The sequence below is a fragment of the Chiloscyllium plagiosum genome, unplaced genomic scaffold, assembly GCF_037043375.1.
Source record: "Chiloscyllium plagiosum isolate Xiang-an unplaced genomic scaffold, Cpla_swu_hap1 HiC_scaffold_1, whole genome shotgun sequence".
Lineage (NCBI taxonomy): Eukaryota > Metazoa > Chordata > Chondrichthyes > Orectolobiformes > Hemiscylliidae > Chiloscyllium > Chiloscyllium plagiosum.
The window spans coordinates 136122974-136143536 of NW_028270139.1; the positions used below are offsets into that span (position 1 = coordinate 136122974).

Here is a 20563-nt window from a genome sequence, read left to right on the forward strand (position 1 = left end):
GTGGTATGTGGGCATTTCATGTATTGCAAACAGTTTCCAGGTCTTTCCAGAGACTACATGGACACTGCTGTCCAATCTCTCAAGACATCAGAAGTTCATTTCCATTAAATATTATGTCCATTAAGTATCTGACGGGTTGTTTTTTTTCCCTTCTGCAGCCCTTGCTTGGATTGCTAACTCTCAAATCCCTCTTTGAAATGCAACTTGCAGTTCCAAGACTCCAAACTTTGCGGAAGCAGGGCAGTCATTATATTCTCATCCACATGTCTGTACGCAAGCTGTAAGTATATTTTGATGTTTCAGTGATTAGTTTGGCAGCTTGAACTTCACTCCTTTCATAGAGTCATAGAGACATAGAGATGTACAGCATGGAAACAGACCCTTCGGTCCAACCCGTCCATGCCGACCAGATATTCCAACCCAATCTAGTCCCACCTGTCAGGACCCGGGCCATATCCCTCCAAACCCTTCCTATTCATATACCCATCCAAATGCATTTTAAATGTTGCATTTGTACTAGCTTCCACCATTTCCTCTGGCAGCTCATTCCATACACGTACCACCCTCTGCGTGAAAAAGTTGCCTCTTAGGTCTCTTGTTTATCTTTCCCCTTTCACTCTAAAGTTATGCCCTCTAGTTCTGGACTCCCCCACCCAGGGAAAGGACATTGTCTGTTTATCCTATCCATGCTCCTCAGATTTTGTTAATCTCTATAAGGTCTCAGCCTCTGACGCTCCAGGGAAAACAGCCCCAGCCTGTTCAGTCTCTCCCTATAGCTCAATTCCTCCAATCCTGGCAACATACTTGTCAATCTTTTCTGAACCCTTTAAAGTTTCACAACATCTTTCCGATAGGAAGGAGACCAGAACTGCACGCAGTATTCCATCAGTGGTTTAACCAATGTCCTGTACAGCCGCAACATGACCTCCCAACTCCTGTACTCAATACTCTGACCAATAAAGGAAAGCATACCAAGCGCCTTCTTCTCTATCCTATCTACCTACGACTCCACTTTCAAGGAGCTATGAACCTGCACTCCAAGGTCTCTTTGTTCAGCAACACTCCTCAGGACCTTACCATTAAGTGTATAAGTCCTGCTAAGATTTGCTTTCCCAAAATGCAGCACCTCGCATTTATCTGAATTTATCCATCTGCACTTCTCAGCCCATTGGCCCATCTGGTTCAGATCCTGTTGTAATCTGAGGTAACCCTCTTCGCTGTCCACTACACCTCCAATTTTGGTGTCATCTGCAAACTTACTACTGTACCTCTTATGTTCACATCCAAATCATTCATATAAATGATGAAAAGCAGAGGACCCAACACCGATCCTTGTGGCACTCCACTGGTCACAGGCCTCCAGTCTGAAAAACAACCCTCCACCACTACCCTCTGTCTTCTACCTCTGAGCCAGTTCTGTATCCAAATGGCTAGTTCTCCCTGTATTCTGTGAGATCTAACTTTGCTAACCAGTCTCCCATGGGGAACCTTGTCGAACGCCTTACTGAAGTCCATATAGATCACATCTACTGCTCTGCCCTCATCAATCCTCTTTGTTACTTCTTCAAAAAACTCAATCAAGTTTGTGAGACATGATTTCTCATGCACAAAGCCATGTTGACTATCCCTAATCAGTCCTTGCCTTTCCAAATACATGTACATCCTGTCCCTCAGGATTCCCTCCAACAACTTGCCCACCATGGAGGTCTATAGTTCCCTGGCTTGTCCTTACCACCCTTCTTAAACAGTGGCACCACGTTAGCCAACCTAAAGTCTTCTGGCACATGCTGCTCTTCTAAACAGATCAACATTCAGCTCAGACGAAGGTGACTCAAAGTGAACACTGTCTTCCAGGTTTTACTCTCAGGGCGGTTATGACTCATTCCCTGCAGTAAGCAGAATCAGATTACCAGCCTGGCACATACTCTCAACACGCAGAGATCAGCTGGCAATTTTCCGGTGCCCAATGTGAGTATTCCTGTTGGCAACTCAGGCCAACTCTGAGGTTAAGAGCTGGCAGTGCAAACTCCAACCCAGCAATATTTGCACTTGGCCAGTGGTTGTCTGCAAATCAACAGCAAACCTCAAAAAGTAGCTCACACCTGAACAGCACTTTGTCTCACCAATGGCACAGTGAATCTGAACGAGGTGATGATAACAGGATTTTTGAAGGTGAAGTTCACAGAAAGAGCAGCACTGTAATAGGGGGTGGCACAGTGGCTCAGTGGTTAGCACTGCTGCCTCTCAGCACTGGGGACCTAGGTTCGATTCCAGCCTCAGGCGACTGTCTGCGTGGAGTTTGCACATTCTCCCTGGGTTTCCTCTGGGTGCTCCGGTTTCCTCCCACAGTCCAAAGATGTGCGGGTTAGGTAAATTGGCCATGCTAAATTGCCCATAGTGATAGGTGCATTAGCAGGGAGTAGGTGAATGGGTCTGGGTGGGTTACTCTTCAGAGGGTTGGTATGGACTTGTTGGGCTGAAGAGGCTGTTTCTGCACTGTAGGTAATCTAAACAGTAATCTCTAAACAGCTAGTTGGCATGATTGTTGGCGACTGAAGAGACCGATTCTTAATCTGCAGGGTCTTGAGGAGCTGGGACACAGGAACGCTTGAGTTTGGGAATCTGCTGGAAGCAAGTTCCTTCTGTTGTCTGTACCTTTTGCAGCATTCCTGATGAACAGCCTATGCTCGAAATGTCAACTCTCCTGCTTCTTGGATGCTGCCTGACCTGCTGTGCTTTCCCAGCACCACAGTTTTTGACTCTGATCTTCAGCAGCTGCAGTCCTCATTTTCTCCTACCTCTTTGCAGCAACCTTGGGTAGAATTTTACAGGGACGTGAACAATGTGAGAAATGGACTGAAGTATGATAATGTCATATGAGAAGTCCAGTAAGGTTAGTCTCGACATTGGAAGTGACTCGCTGCATTTTTCAGCTAAGTTCTGGCCATCAAGCTGCGATTCTTGCTAGAGAGCAGTAAGTTGCCTATAGAGGGAGATTATTGCGTGTTAGTGACCTTATTAACTGGCCATCTCGGCTTCATGAATATGTAGCTTTCCCTGCTGTGAGGAAACGAGATGTCAAGAATGCTCAATGTAGGAATCAGAGCAGGAACCTGGTGACTTCAGCCTACTGCTCACTTCAAAGAGCATCCACGTTGGACGTCAGACACCCACATCTCTGGCCTGCTTTATGGGCATCCGCCACATACATCCTACATCCATGGACATTGTTATCTGAGAGATGCCTGGGTCTAAGAACCCTCATGGCATATCTCAGATCCACTTACATTACCATTCCGCACTTCAGTGCTTCATCTCAAAATGTATTGGCTGTTATGTACTCAGAAACACACAGCCAGTGTATGAACTGGACAAGGCTGTATCTTCACTATCTTAAAGCTCATTCACTCTGATCTTAACTGCATTCTCATAGCATCCCTGCCTTGTATTGGATTGCCTTACCTTTTTGTGTCTTTGTCCTTCTGACAGAGATAGCAGACTGGCAGGACTATTGTCTTGTCGTGCAGGTTAGTGTGAACATAAAGCTGGGATGCTGGTCATGGGTTATCAGCCATCTTCAGTTCAGTCTTTGCTGGGGGTCTTGGCACAGTAAGTCAAGGGCAGGCTCTGAAACTGAACTTTCACTTTGTGTCTAGAAACAAGATGTGGGATAGTTTCTGGATCCCAAATTTCCTCTAATGGGGGGAATCAATCACTATTGCAAATTTGACCAGGACACCCTCTGAGTTGGCATGGAAACATAGAAGGGTAGGCATTCAAAACTGGAGCATCAATCAATATCCTCCAAGCTTTGTAAGGTTTGAGAAGGTTTGTAGCTCAGATTGAGGTTCTGGATGTAGGTTTGCTCGCTGAGCTGGAAGATTCAATTTTAGACATTTCATCACCCTACTAGATAACATAATCAGTGAGCCTTCAGATGAAACCTCCAAGCTTCTCCATACTGAAATAAAACACCAAGTAACTGAGAGTTAGATCACAGTGGTGCAGGAAAAGCACAGCAGGTCAGGCAGCATCCGAGGAGCAGGAAAATTGACGTTTCGGGCAAAAGCCCTTCATCTTTCCTGATGAAGGGATTTTGCCCGAAACGTTGATTTTCCTGCTCCTTGGATGCTGTCTGACCTGCTTTGCTTTTCCAGCACCACTGTGATCTAAACTCTGGTTTCCAGCATCTGCAGTCCTCACTTTTGCCTACCAAGTAACTGAGACATTACTTCAAAATGAGAGTGCTCTTTCACATACTTTTTGAAAAAACATTTAATGTAAAAAATAGACAAAGCTGCTCTCAAAAGAAACAGTGGACATTGTATTATGGCATAGGTTACAGACTAGACTGGCTTCCACCTTAAAGATAGTTACATGATACCATGACATGTAACATTCATTTTAAAGGTACCTAGCTCACCTCCAGTCACACTCTCTGTCATGAACTCAGTGATTCGGCAGCCAGTCAGCTTCATGTGTGTAATGTACAGTAGCATCTGTACACAGAAATCCCAGCCAATGACTGTGATCTTAGACAAATGTAAATATTTAGGTTTGTAAATAAACTTCATACATCTTTCTCAATAAGAGCACAACTCTCTGTGATATATTGCATCCACATCAACATTTATAAAACCACAAGGCACACCAATTTCATTCTAACTTAAAAAATAAAGCCTGAAAGAACTGCGGATGTTGGAAATCAGCTGCTGGAAATTGGAAAGAGTTGTGGGTGGGAGGCACTATAGGACTGAAACAAGGAATGTTCCATGTACCCCACAATGAGACAGGCATAACTGGGGCCCATTAGGGTACTCATGGTCTCCCCTCTGACCTGAGAAAGTGAGAGGAGTTGTTGAGGATGAGAAGGAGCCTGGCCAGGCGGAGGAGGGTGGTGGTGGATGGGGAGGATTCAGGCCTTTGCTCCAGGAAGAAGCAGAGCAAACTGAGACCATCCCGGTGGGGGTGGATGTGGAAAGGGATTGCACATCCATGGTAAAGAGGAGGCAGCTGGGGCCCACAAACTGGAAAATCCTGAAATTGACGTACAGTGTGAGAGGAATCGTGGATGTAAGTTGGAAGAGACTGGACAAAGGGAGAAAAAGCAAGTCTGGGTAGGAAGAGATGAGTTCTGTGAGGCAGGAGCAGGCGGAAACAATGGCACTGCCCGTGCAGTTCAGTTTGTGGATTCTGGGAAGGATGTAAAACTGAGCTGTCCAGGGCTGGGAGACCATGCACTTGGAGGCAGCAGAGGGATGGGGAAATCACCAGATGAAATGAGCTGAGTGACCATTGTGGACACAGTAGCCTGATGTTCCATGCTGGAGATGTGGACCAGAGGAGGTATCTGAGAGCCGGTGCCCAGCCTCTGCAATGTAGAGGTCAGTCTGCCAGACAATAGCAATGATAGAGTCTCCTTTGTCCTCACCTACCATTGCACCAGCATCCATATCCAGAGGCCATTTCCGCCACCTCCAGCAGGATGCTACCACTAGACACATATTCCCCTCCCCTCGCTTGTCAACCTTCTACAAGAACCACTCCCTCCAGGACATCCTGGTCCACTCTTCCTTCACTCCCACATCCCCATGGCACCTTGCCCTGCAACTGCAGAAGATGTAACACCTGCCCATTTACCTCCTACCTCCTCAGTATCATGGGGCTCAAACACACCTTCCAGGTGAAGCAGCACTTTACCTGCACTTTACTCAATCTAGTCTACTGCATTCACTGCTCACAATGTGGTCTACCTTACACTGGGGAAACGAAGCGTAGACTGGGTGACTGCTTTGCAGACCATCTATGTTCTGCCTGCAAAAAAGATGCTGAACTTTCAGTTGCCTGCTACTTCAACACACTATCTTGATCCCTGGTCAATATCTCAGTCTTAGGCTTGCTGCAGTGCTCCGGAGAAACTCAGCATAACTTGGAAGAATAGCATCCTATTTTCCGCTTAGGATCTCCACAGTCTTTTGGACACAATATCAAGTTCAACAATTTTAGGGCTTGAGGCACCTTCTCCCATACCCTGACCCCATCCCCACACTCTCGGCCTTGTTATCACATGACCTGCTGTTATGCATGACCCATTGTTAGCCACTAATGCTTTCCATTAGCAGCTTTCATTCTCCTAGGCTGACTGTTTCCACTCCTTTGTCTGTTCAACAGTTCTTCTCTCACTTTGGGCTCTTTCTCCACCTATCATTTACTCCTTACCCCCTCCCCCCACTCTGTCTCTGCATAAACCACAAAGATTTTGTAGCTGCCATCAGTTCTGAAGAAGGGTCTCAGGACCCAAAATGTTAACTGTGCTTTCTCTCCACTGATGCTGCCAGACCTGCTGAGATTTTCCAGCAGTTTTTGTTTCTTCCTTCCTACTCTCCAGTCTAATAACTAGTTCTTAAACTATGCCAATGTATTGCCCCAAAACCCATGCATTTTAATTCTGCAGCCAGCCTTTCATCTAGACCTTTATCAAAAATGAAAATTCAATACAAAAACCCACTGTTTTCATACTTCTTTTCTACTTGTTGCATCCTGAAGACAAGTGGGTTTTCTCGAACATGATTTCCCTTTCACAAAACCCATGTCAACCCTGTTGAAATTTTCAAAGCGTCCTGTTATTGCATCTATTATAATAGACTAGCATCTTCCTTACTACTGATGTTAGATGATCTATATTGTAATTCCCTGTTTTCTCCCTAAGTAGTGTTTTAAATAGTGGGGTTGCATTTTCCACTCTGCAGTCTGTTTCAGGATCGATAGGATTTTGGAAGATGATCACCATGTATCCATTGTTTTTAAGGCCCCCTTCTTTCACCTCTGGGATGTCGCTTATCAACGCTGAGGAAGTATCAGCTTTCAGTCTGATTTGTTTCTCCTGCACTTCTTTTTAAACTGATGCCAATTTCCTTCAATTCCTCCTTCTCATTGATCTTTTGGTTTTCTAGAATTTCTAGGAAGTTATTTCTATATTTTTTCTGTGAAGACGAACTAAAGTACCTGTTCAATCGCTGTTCCATTTCTTTTCTCTCCTTTACCAATCATGCTGTTTCAGACTGGGATGGGCCTACATTTGTCTTTGCTAACCTTTCTCTTTATACCTAATTATAGAAGCTTTTACAGTTTGCTTTTGTCTTTCCTGCAAGTTTACTCATGCTTTATTTTTTAGGTTTACCCTCCTGCTTTAGTTTTGCCCTTTTAACAATTTTCTTCATCCTCCCTTGTTGAAGTATAACCTGTTCCCAAACCACAAGCTCGCTATGTTTCCCAGCAACTTTATATGACTTCTCTTTCGATCTAGCATTATCCGTAATTTCTTTGATTAGCTGTGGTTTGGGCCACTTCTCCTGTTGAGTTTTTTTGTCACCAGAAAGCATTGCATTAAAGTTTGCAACACAGAGGTTGTCTCTCAAATGTCATACCTTTTAATGAAGCTTAAAAATGTGTTGCTGGAAAAGCGCAGCAGGTCAGGCAGCATCCAAGGAGAAGGAGAATCGACGTTTCGGGATGTTTCAGGAAGAAGGGCTTATGCCCGAAACGTCGATTCGGGCATAAACGTTTCGGGACGTTTCAGGAAGAAGGGCTTATGCCCGAAACGTCGATTCTCCTTCTCCTTGGATGCTGCCTGACCTGCTGCGCTTTTCCAGCACCACATTTTTAAGCTCTGATCTCCAGCATCTGCAGTCCTCGCTTTCTTCTTTTAATGAAGCTATCCATTTCTCTTGGCTAACTCATCTCTATGTGAATTCCTTTGTTTAGAATTTGGATGCTAGTTTTGGATTGCACTATTTCATATTCCATCCCGATAAGAATTCAGTAATGTCATGATCAGTCTTTCCTCAAGTACCCCAGAAAACAAGACTATTAATAAATTCTTTCTTGTTGCACAATACCAAATCTGGAATAGCCTGCTCCTCAGTTGGTTCCTCAACATTTAGGTCCAAAATGCCATCTTATACACGCATCTGGAATTCATCTGTTACAATATGAATGTGGTTTGCTCAGTCAATATGCAGACTAAAGTTATCCATGATTTCTAGATCACTTTCATTACATGCTTCTCTCCTTTTCTATTCTGTGCCATCCCCTTCCTTTTTGTAAACCGAGGGACAACTCCAGCTAAAGTTTTCCTTGTTGCTTTTTAATGGCATGATGGCAGATGAGAAACTCAAAGTACCATGGACATTTTTAAAATTCCAACATATGTTTTAAAAAAAATGCTTAAGACAAACCTGCAAAAGTGATGGAACTATTAACATTCCACTCAAGCAACCCAGAGAGAGACTGATGTGTGTATTGTTTACCTTCTTTGGACTGAAATATTATGCCTCATGATTAAATGTATGGGTGTTGCATTCTCTTCTTTTTCACATTTAGTTAACTAATAAACTCACTTTTCTGAAAGCTCAAGAAAGCCTGGTTAAGCTGGTGCCTTGAAAAACAAAAAGTAATGTTCTTGCTATGCAAGTCACAGGTAATGCCCAACTTCAAAAGGAGAGAATCTAAACATCGCCTGTTGACTTTCAATGGCATTATTGTTACTCAGACTCTTTCTATCAACATCGTGGGGCTCACCATAGACCAGAAACTTAACTGGACTAGCCATATGAATAATTTGACAATAAGAGCAGGTCAGCAGCAAGTAACTCACCTCCTGACTAGTGTCCCTCTAATTTTCTCAATGTGCAAGCCTCTGAGATCTGTGTGTTGCAGTGACATCAAGAACCAGAAATCAATGCCACGTCAGTGTGTCAATACTGATCGCTGAACTAATACATTCTTCTGGTAATTCAGACAATAAATAGAACACTCCAAGAATATCATCTTTATGTGAGCTCCATGTCAATGTCTGCTAGAGCATACACATATCAGTTAAATGGTTATAGCAACAGCCATGAAATCAGCATGTGAATCCATATATTGGCCTGGAGCAATAAGAACATCAATCAGCTAATCAAGTTATCATTATGATTCATTCCACTAACCTCAACAACTGCGCGAACCTCTCATTCCACAGAAGGTCCTTTCTGAACTGTGCCAGAAGCTGGTGACTGACCTTTTACATGCCCTAGGACATAATTCTTGTGACTGAATATTCCTTCAAATTCCCTTTTGTCTGACAGATTAAATATTCTGGCTATGAAACCCTTTACTTACGATATTCAGCTTAACCTCAATTATGTCAGCAATGATCTGCAGTGCACCAGTGCACACTTCCAAGCTATGTACAAGAATTGGTTACCTCTTCTCAATCCCCTCAGTTGAATAGTGATTTCATACTTTAAAATCCATGATTGCCAAATGTAAAGTGACTTGCCAAGCTTTTTGGATGGCTGTGTTAAATCTATGTGCTACTCCTCTAGATAATGAGTTATCCTCACCTGCAGCTCCCATGTTTGGAAGACAGATCCACACAGTTCTTTCCACCTGTACCATTTGTTTTGGAAAAGTTGCAATCCTACTTGCCACTGACATTCCAAGAACACTTTAATGGTTGCATTAAGATTCATGCACGTGTAGCTTAGTTACTTCTACTTAGTTATAAGTGCATTTAAGGATAAGTCAAATAAGTGCCTGAAGGAAAAAACGATAAGCGAATATCGAAACAAAGTTCAATGAGGATGAGTGGGAGATCTGTGTGGAGCACATACACTGAGATAGGCCATGTGAGGCTCAATATTCTGTTTTGGTGCTGGTTTCTAACTTGGCATAATATAACTTCCAAAGATGAAAATGAAGATTAATCACTGATAGCAATTATCCAAAAAATTGATTGAATTCATCCAGAGAATCATCTCGTGCACTGACACGATAATAGAGCAGGCAGCAGAGAATCCTGCTCCATTTTCCTTTGATCCTTTTCCTTCTTAGCCAAGGGACAACTCGTGTTTTTCCAACAGCAAAATGACTTGGACTAAGAGATCCAGTTGGCGGGGGAGGGAATTGGATAACGACAGAGACAGACCTTCAGATCTCTTTAAAATAGCAAATGGTTATATGAGGAATAAAAGGATGATTAGGGTAGGAATAGGGCCAGTTAAAGATAGAAGTGGGAAGTTGACTATGGACCCTGTGGAGATCGGAGAGGTGCTAAACAAATATTTCTCATCTGTTTTCACTCAGGAAAAGGAGAATTTTGTAGAGGAGAAGAATGAGGTACAAGATATTGGAGTAGAAAGAATCGAGGTTAGTTACGAACAGGTGTTATCAATTCTAGATGGGATGGGATTTATCTAAGGATTCTCTGGGAAGCTAGGGAGGATATAGCAGAGCCTTTGGCTTTGATATTTGAGTCGTCATTGTCTACAGGTTTAGTACCAGAGGACTGGAGGATTGCAACTGTTGTGCCCTGGTTCAAGAAGGGCAGTAGAGATGACCCAGGTAATTATAGACCAGTGAGCCTTACTTCTGTTGCAGGAAATGTTTTGGAAAGGATTATAAGAGATAAGATTTATAATCATCTAGGAAGCAACAATTTGGTTTCAGATAGTCAACATGGTTTCGTCAAGGGCAGGTCATATCTCACAAACCTCATTGAGGTTTTTGAGAAGGTGACTAAGCATGTGGATGAGGGTAGGGCAGTTGACGTGGTATACATGGACTTCAGTAAAGTCTTTGATAAGGTTCCACATGGTAGGCTGTTGGAAAAAATGCAGAGACATGGAATTGAGGGTGATTTAGCAGTTTGGATTAGAAACTGGCTTTCTGAAAGAAGGTAGCGAGTGGTAGTTGATGGAAAATATTCAGCCTGGAGCCTGGTTACTAGTGGTGTGCCACAAGGATCTGTTTTGGGACCACTGCTCTTTGTCATTTTTATAAATGACTTAGACGCAGGCTTAGGTGGATGGATTAGTAAATTTGAAGATGGCACTAAAGTCGGTGGAGCAGTGGACAGTTTGGAAGAATGTTACAGTTTGCAGGGGGACTTGGATAAACTGAAGAGAAAATGAGGTCTGCAGATGCTGGAGATCAGAGATGGAAATGTGTTGCTGGAGAAGCGCAGCAGGTCAGGCAGCATCTAGGGAACAGGAGAATCGACGTTTCGGGCATTAGCCCTTCTTCAGGAATCTTTCTCCTGTTCCCTAGATGCTGCCTGACCTGCTGCGCTTCTCCAGCAACACATTTCCGACTTGGATAAACTGTAGAATTGGGCTGAAGGATGGTAAATGGAGTTCAATGCAGCTAAATGTGAGGTCATACTCTTTGGGAAGAATAACAGGAAGGCAGAGTACTGAGTCAATGGAAAGATTCTTGGTAGTGTGGATGTGCAGAGGGATCTTGGAGTCCATGTACATAGATTCCTGAAAGTTGCCACCCAGGTGCATAGTGCTGTTAAGAAGGCATACGGTGTGTTAGGTTTCATTCATAGAGGGATCGAGTTCTGGAGCCGCAATACTATGCTGCACTTATACAAAATGCTAGCGCGGCCACACTTGGAATATTGTGTACAGTTCTAGTTGCCATATTTCGGGAAGGATGTGGAAGCATTGGAAAAAGTGCAGGGGAGATTTACCAGGATGTTGCCTGGTCTGGAGGGAAGGTGTTATGTAGAAAGGCTGAGAGACTTGGGTCTATTCTCATTGGAAAGAAGAAGGGTAAGAGGGGATTTGAAAGAGACATGCAATATGATCGGAGGATTAGTTAAGGTAGACAGTGAAAGTCTTTTTTCCTGGGATGATGATGTCAGCTTGTATGAGGAGGCATAACTACAAATTGAGGCAGAGAGTGGTAAGGGCATGGAATGCCCTACCTGCTAATGTAGTCAACTCAGCCACATTAAGGAGATTTAAACAATCCTTAGATAAGCACATGGATGATGCTGGGACAGGGTAGGGGCACGAGCTGAGAATAGTTTACAGGTCGGTGCAACATTGAGGGCCGAAAGGCCTGTTCTGCGCTGTATTGTTCTATGTTCTATGTTCTTGATGCAATGTTGAATAAGAAGAAGCCAGGTAACAGTATCCTAGTGCAGTGTTCCTGGGAAAGTCATTAAAGGAAAGTTGCCCCCATGGAATAGACAAAATTGGTAAAGAGCTGTTCTTCTAACTACAGTGAGAAGTGAGAAGGTAGTGGCAGTGGTGAAACGGCTAGAGAATGCAACCAGGGATGAGTGATGTTGGGTTTGAGTGAGGCGGTGGGGAGAGCAAGGCCAGAGGAAGACAGAGAGGAGGTGGGGTTTTAGTGATGGGAGGCAAAGCCAAGTTGAAGAGAACCTAGTGAAGCAGCGAGTGAGAGGTGAGGATGATTGGTTATGGATAAGGGAGAAGAGAGGCTGAAAATGAACGGAAGTTGTTCAGAAGGCAAAAGGTGGGGAAAAGGGGTGTAAAAGTGGGTAAGATGAGCTACAAGAAGGGAGAGAGATTCTGAAAAAGGGGGTAGCGATCAGTTTTAAAACTCAGCAAGCAGTAATTTGAATTACTGAGATAATGAATTCCTTGCAAATGAATGTGGAGTCGTTACCTTAAGAGCAACTGTATAGGTAAAGTGTAGGGGATGTACGATAATTAACATTGTATTAATTGGATAATTTAATACTGAACAGTTTTATTTAATAAGAACCTGTGACTTGAGTTACAGTAACTGTGTTAGAGATAAACATGCAACTATTTTACATATACTATGATGCAAAGCAATAACGAATGACTTGCATTTTTAGAATTTTTTTGTCACCTTGGGACATTCCAAAGTGATTTACAGTTAAGGAAATACTTTGGAAATGTAGTCATTATTGTGCTGAAGGAAACATAATAAGGTAAATAACTGAATGATTTGGGCAAGTCTAGAATAGGGATAAATAATATAGACATTAAAACCAGAGAATTAGAATCAGGAGGGAAATGACAAAACACTCGCACAGACAAAGGGTCATAGAAATTTGAAACCCTCTTCAACAACCAACAATTGATGCTATTTGATGAATTGTTAAACTTAAATTTGAGATTGAGATCTGAGATGCAGTAGCCAGGGAAGTAACAGGTTAAAATATTCTATCTCTCTGTACATATGTAGTTAATCAACATTGGCTGGTGCCATGCCAGTCCACAGAAGGCGTACTGAGGGTGATGGTTTGTTGCCTATGGAAGTGTGCCAGTTAATTTAATTGTTGTTAATTCAGCATGTGTGGATTTGAATATTCTATATTCTGACTGATGAAAAACATTCAAGGAGACTCTGTATGCCATGAATCAGATTTTATTGAAAAAATATTCCAACGACCATATGAGAATACACTATATTGTTCATTTCAGATTGAGAAGATGCAAGGTGAAGCAGAAGAGAGGTTCATCAAGAATAAAGATGATTGGCATCAACATGACATGATAGATCTTGATTTATTCTTTCAGGAAATAGTTGGCTAAAAGATATGAAACAGAGAGTAGGCATAGATGGACATTTCTTAGCTTAGAGATGATTTGAAAAAGATGTTTCCCAAGTGGGGGAGGCAGGGCACGTTGTGAGAGCCTTGTTTTCTTCTGGTTAGTATAAATGATTTGGAAATGGGTGTTGAGGTAGAATCTCTAAATTTGCACATGATACAAAGCAAGAGAGAAATGTGAATTGTGAGAATGATGTGAAGTGACTTCAGAAGGACAAATGGGCAGACACCTGGCAGATGGATTTCAATGCCGAGAAATGTGAGGTAACGCATTTTGGTAGAAGAAACATGGAGAGACAATCCTGGCTCAATGGCACAACTGTGAGGGGAGGGTAGGAACAGAGGGATCTTGGGGTTCACGTACATGATTCTTTGAAGGTGGCCAGGCAAGTTGAAACAGTTGTTAAAAAGACTTATAGAATCCCTTGGCTTGATAGAGGATTAAGGTATAAAAACAAGGACGTGATGCTACATCTCTACAAATCATTGATCAGACTGCATTTAGAGTATTGTGTTCAGTTCTGGGAGCCTTATTTAAGGAAGGATGTTGGAGCCCCGGAGTGAGTTCAAAGGAGATTTACTAGAATGATACCAGGAATGAGGGATTTTAGATATGAAAAGATTAGAGTAATTGGGCTCATTGTCTTTGGGGCAGAAAGGATTAGACGGCAACCTTATTGAGGTGTTCAGAATTACAAACAACTTTAACAGGGTAAAGAAGGATATTCTGTTTCCCCTAGTTGGCATGTCAGGGGTCACAATTTCAAGCTGCTCAGCAAGAGAGCTAGGAATGAGATGACACAAAACTTCTTTACTCAGAGAGTCATTAGGATTTGGTATGTACTGCCTGGGAGAATGGTGGAGGAGTATTCCACAGGAGGTTTCAAAGCTGATGAAGTTAGAGAGCTACAAAGACAGAGCTGGAGAGTGGGACCAGCTGGGTATGTCTTTCAGGAGCCGGTACAGACACAGTGGGTCAAATGGCCTCCTTCCATACTGTAAAAATCTGTGATTCTAGAAGAGAATGAAAATACCACAAATGGTGAAGATTAATTGCAGGAAGAGATCCAGAATCTTGCTTTGCAAGCTGAGGTTATGTCCACAATAAGGCCAGAGCACTGCAGGATAAAAAAGCTTCTAAGAAAGGATATGTACAGAAACATAGCTGGTTGGCAAATGTTTGAGAAGTGGATTACATAAATAACAGAAAGCCAACAGAGCTATACACAGGTTTAATTATGGAAAATAGTGCAGGAACAGATGACTGAAACAGAATGGCAAGAATTAGAACATAGAACGTTGCAGCACAGTACAGGTCCTTCAGCCCTCAATATTGCGCTAACCTGTGGAACCAATCTGAAACCTGTTTAACCTACACCAGTCCATTCTCATGCATATGCCTATCCAATGACCATTTAAATGCCCTTAAAGTTGGCAAGTCTACTATTGTTGCAGGCAGTGCATTCCACACCTCTACTACTCTCTGAGTAAAGACTTGAGGAAGGAAGAAATAGGTAACAATATCATTTCATGTTTGGAGACTTGACAATAGCCTGTGGTCTGCAATATGTAGAATTACAACGTATCACTGCTCCTGTATGAGCTCCAGAACTCTCACTGAAAATTGAAATAGAACAGATACATCAGAAGACAGAACTTACTGCTTCCTAACTCAGCTGGACAAATCAAAGACATACTTTATCAGACATATTCTCTTGTCAGTTAGGTGCATTTTCAGGTCATCACTGAGGAGCTGTTTATGCAGCAAGCAGTTGAAAAGGAAGCAAAAGGACTTCTGGAGAGATCTGGTGCTCGACTTTGGAACTTGACTGCACAGAAGATAGCAGTCATCCAGCGACAGCACACAACCAGAGAGAGATTCACAAATTAACGCTAAATACAGAAGAGCATCAACAAGCTGCAGTAAGGGAGACTACAAATGAAAAAATATATTCAGTAAGATTAAAGTACATGAGTGAAATATGTAAATAAAAGGGCAAATATCTGAAGAAAGACCTAAACTAGACATCCTCTCTATCTTTGACGTAGCTGTAGTGGAGGAAATTCCTGATGCTAATGTTAAAGTTAGAATATGGCAAAATACAATAGAACAGTTTCCTCTAGATTCCAATGCTGATGTAGGTTCCAGGAGGGTGTAATTATCTCAAATGTTTAAGTTTATTCCAGTGTTGATAATGGTGAAATTCTTCTTTCTGCTTGGGATGTCATAATCTCAATGAGAGCAGCCTTAAGCTGATAAGACTGTGGAAGCTGTACCATGACCTACAGGAAAAGGAATCATTACCAAAAGAGGAGTCGTAGAGTCATAGAGTCATAGAGATGTACAGCACGGAAACAGACCCTTTGGTTGAATTCGTCCATGCCGACCAGATATCCCAACCCAATCTAGTCCCACCTGCCAGCTCCTGGCCGACATCCCTCCAAACCCTTCATGTTCATATACCCATCCAGTGCCTTTTAAATGTAGGGAAATCATAATTCCTCTGTCTTCAGAATAGTTTTCAAAATTGTCTTTGTTCTTCTTTTTGTCTACAACATGAATTCCTGGGTGAGGTGCAGAAGAATTATTTCATCATCACACCAGCAGGGAATGAGGCAATTCTGTACTTCTCCAGAGAAATGGACAGTGCTTTATTTTGGTCAAATTAGTGTTTTAACCTTTCCCCCTGTCGTAGAAGAGAAGGAAAAGCATAAGAATGAGAATTCCAGTTTGTCATCTTCCTCTTTACTGGAGTTTCATGATTCAGGACCTGAAAATTTGTTTTTTGAATCATTCCTTCTTTGAAGAGTCTTCACTGCTTTTGTCTTCAAGTTGTTTTCAGCAGCACAGCCCAGATACCAGCTGCTATGAGAACTTGGTAGCCCAGTCTGCGAGTGTTTTGTAGTCAAATGAAAATAATATAGAACACCTACAACACTGATACTCAAACTGAACAGCAAACAATGCTGGAGATTGATGCCTTTGGTGAAAGAGACTTTGGAGGTGGGGCAAAGAATGGATGAACATGTGAGTAGTAAAGGAATGGAAGAAGGGTTTGCTGGTGGGGGTAAAGCATTATGTGTTGATGGCTGTTATACTAACAGCTACCCTACAATATCAAAGTTAAAAATCACACAACACCAGGTCCAAAAGTTTAATTGGAAGTACGAGCTTTCAGAGCGTTGCTTCTTCATCCAAATCATGCAGTATCAAAAATATCATAGAATGTTGTGGGTCTGTTCGCCGAGCTGGAAGTTTTTGTTGCAAACGTTTCGTCCCCTGGCTAGGCGACGTCATCAGTGCTTGGGAGCCTCCTGCGAAGCGCTTCTTTGATGTTTCCTCCGGTGTTTATAGTGGTCTGTCCCTGCCGGAGGAAACATCAAAGAAGCGCTTCGCAGGAGGCTCCCAAGCACTGATGATGTCGCCTAGCCAGGGGACGAAACGTTTGCAATAAAAACTTCCAGCTCGGCGAACAGAACCACAACAACGAGCACCCGAGCTACAAATCTTCGCACAAATATCATAGAATCCCTACAGTGTGGAAGTAGGCCATTCAGTCCACACTAACCCTCCGAAGAGCATCCCACCCAATCCCTATAACCCTGCATTTCCCATGGCTAACCTAACTAGCCTGCATGCCCTGGATAATTTGACATGGTTGATCCATCTAACCTGTATATCTTTAGACTGTGGGAGGAAACCTGAGCACCAGAGGACACCAGCACAGACATAGGGAGAATTTGTAAACTCCACCCCAACAGCCATCTGTGGGTAGGATCAAACCCACCAGGTTCCTGGTGCTGAGAGATAGCGGTGCTAACCACTGAGCCACCGTGCCACCTTCATGTATTAGATCACATTAAGCTGGGATGAAAATTCTAATGGACTCTTGTTGAACCATATCTCTGTAAACAGTGCAAAAGCAAATAAATATCAATTGGTTTGCACTATATGGCTTCCAGTCCTCACCTGCCAAGAGTATCTAGAAACCATTTGTAATATGTATCCAGCTACAAGAAAAGCGAATTAATTTAGATAAGCCTGGTAATCCACCAGATCACCTGGTTTAAAGTTCCAACGAAGAGTCATTTGGACTTTGCTTAATGTTAACTTTGTTTCTCCCTCCACTTTGCTGAGTTTTTGATGCACTTTTAACTTTTATGCTAGATTGCCAGCATCTGCAGTGTTTTGCTTTTACTTTAGAAGCAACTTTATGTCCCACTCAATCCTATACAAGTTTCAGAAACAATTCATGCAAAATATCTCAGTTCTGGAGACAATCCTGTCTCTTTCTAAATGTTGGCCCTGATTCAAGAATTGGAGACAGACTTGAATGCAAGTTCAGAGATTTTCATCTTTATACAATGCAGACTCCAATATAAATCAGCTGATTCCTTGAAGCCAAATCCATAGCTGACCTGGAAATTATGCAAAACACGTAATTTATAGTGTCTTTTGCTAGGAGGTATCATCGAAAAATTGTCATGATCCCACTAACAATTTATTGAATTAAGTCTCACAATTATTTGAGGGAAATGAAAACAGATTTATTATTTGACTGAAACAAAGTTTTCGTAATTTTAAACAAACCTTGGCATCTGCCTCTCGCTCTCCTCCAATGATCATGAGATAACAATTTATTTACTTGGCCTGAGGTAAGTGCTGTTCCTTGTTTCTGTTGTGAGGATTTTAGTTGCACATGCCACCTTGGCTTGGTTTAGGCTGATGCCTCCAAGACTAAGAAAGAGCTCAGCTAAGTCCTAAGACTGAAGATAAATATGAAGAAAACCAAATGTCATTTTGCTAAGCCTCACTGGAAATGGTCTTACTCACCCTCTCATAGAGATGTATAGCACTGAAACAGACCCTTCGGTCCAACTCGTCCATGATGACCAGATATCCCAACCCAATCTAGTCCCACCTGCCAGCACCCGGCCCATATCCCTCCAAACCCTTCTTAGTCATATACCCATCCAGATGCCTTTTAAATGTTGCAATTGTACTATCCTCCACCACTTCCTCTGGCAGCTCATTCCATACATGTACCACCCTCTGTGTGAAAAAGTTGCCCCTTAGGTCTCTTTTATATCTTTCCCCTCTCACCCTAAACCTATGCCCTCTAGTTCTACTCCCCCACCCCAGGGAAAAGACTTTGTCTATTTATCCTATCCATGCCCCTCATGATTTTATAAACCTCTATAAGGTCACCCCTCAGCCTCCGACGCTCCAGGGAAAACAGCCCCAGCTTATTCAACCTCTCCCTACAGCTCAAATCTTCCAACCCTGGCAATCATTTATATAAATAATGAAAAGTAGTGGGCCCAGCACCGATCCTTGTGGCATTCCACTGGTCACAGGCCTCCAGTCTGAAAACAACCCTCCACCATCACCCTCTGTCTTCTACCTTTGAACCAGTTCCCTCTTCCCCCAGCTTCCCACCTGCACCACCAATACCACATCATCACTTGTTTGTTTCATTCATATTTTGGTTCACTGTGGATTGTTGATGAGGGTATAGTTGTTGGAGAGGCTGTCCTTGGCAGAGTTAGAAAATGAGTAAGAATTTAGTAAGGATGGGTGACTACACTGAATACTTCGTAAAGGTCTAGATATCAATGAGAGACCGAATTCACATTCAAAATAACTAGCTTACGATTTTGGCTGTTTTAATCTGCCATCAGACATACGGGAATAATCCAAGCGGAGAATTTTGAGGAAGAAAGCGTAGAGGACAGGAAAAGACATAAAGGTGGGGCAGATGGGTTGGTCTCATGTTTTATGTTGGGAGTCGATGATAGTAGCTCAGAAAGAAAGATGGGTGTGTCTCAGAAAGGAAAGAATTGATATCATTTAACAAGTGCGCTGGTGTGGAGATAAATGTCCAGAAGATGAGCTTGGACAGATGCGAAGCATGAGTAGGAGAGATGGGAATCGTAGGTTGATGTTTACAGGAGAATGGGCAAAGACTGGTGGCAGAAAACAGATGGAGAAAATTGCAAAGTTAACTGTGTGAATGGTCAAAATTATGGAGATAAGCTTTTATTATCCTTGGTTACTGTCACCATTTAAATTGTACCATTCAAAGCAGCACAGCAATGAATATTGTTTAGTGCGTGCTAAGTGTGTTACAAGATTAGGATAAAGAATATAAGGTTGTGCATCCTGTGGAAATAACGTATCAGCTCAACATAGCTTATTCTCATGAGCATCAGAGGTGGAACCATGTGTGGAGGAAGATCCCAAGTTTAGTATGTGTCATGTTGATGAGCCATTGGTTAAAATGGGATTAAAATTCAAGAGTGTGGTGGATATTCCCACCAATGCCAGCAAACCTCTTGTAAATTTGGAGGTATGGATGAAGGACCCATTTGTGGGTGATGTGGGACCATACAACTTGTTTTAAAGCAGGAGATTGTTCATCACTACATGACAACATTTCTCTCTGATGCACCTCTGGTTTCAGGAATCTTGAAATGTTCCCCAAGTGACAAGGAGTAATGATGGCCAGCACCCTGATAGTGTTCTCAAGAATGGTCATATTGTCAAATGTTAATTAAAAACCAAAAAAAAATCTGCAGATGCTGTTAAATCAGAAACAAAAACAGAAGTTGCCGGAAAAGCACAGCAGGTCTGGCAGCATTGGTGAAGAGAAATCAGAGTTGCATTTCTGGTCTGGTGACCCTTCCTCAGAACTGATGGTAGCTAAGAAAATGTCAGAAGTTCAGGTTAGGGAGAGGATAAGGAGTAAACAGTAAGTATGGCTACAGCCCAAAGAGAGAGAAGAACAGTTGGACAGACAAAAGAGTGGGTAACAATCTGGCTGGGAGGGTGAATAGCTATTATTGGAGATTGTTAGTATCTAATTGTGGTAGTGTGTAATAGCAGATATGTGATAACAAGTCCCGGTATGTCGGGTGGGGGAGGGGTCAGGATGTGGGAAAGTTCAGGACTTGAAAGTATTGAACTCAATATTGAGTCCAGACTGCTGTAGGGTCCCCAAGTAGAAAATGAGGTGCTGTTCTTCCAGTTTGTGCTGAGCTTTGCTGGAGCACTGCAGCAGACTTGAGACAGAGATGTTGGCCAAGGAACAGGGTGGTGTGTTAAGGTGGCAGGCAACTGGAAGCTCAGGGTCTTTTTGTGGGCAGAACGTAGATATTCTGTGAAGCATTCACCTAGTCTAT

At 42.6% G+C, this 20563-nt stretch overlaps 1 long non-coding RNA gene across 1 annotated transcript in view; it reads left to right on the forward strand.

The window, feature by feature from the left end:
* LOC148152226 (uncharacterized) overlaps positions 1 to 20563 on the forward strand; it is a 113857-nt gene that overhangs the window by 75289 nt on the left and 18005 nt on the right. Inside the window, exon 2 of the long non-coding RNA XR_015759523.1 lies at positions 159 to 280. This is a non-coding gene — a long non-coding RNA (uncharacterized LOC148152226). The remainder of the gene's footprint in view (positions 1 to 158; positions 281 to 20563) is intronic.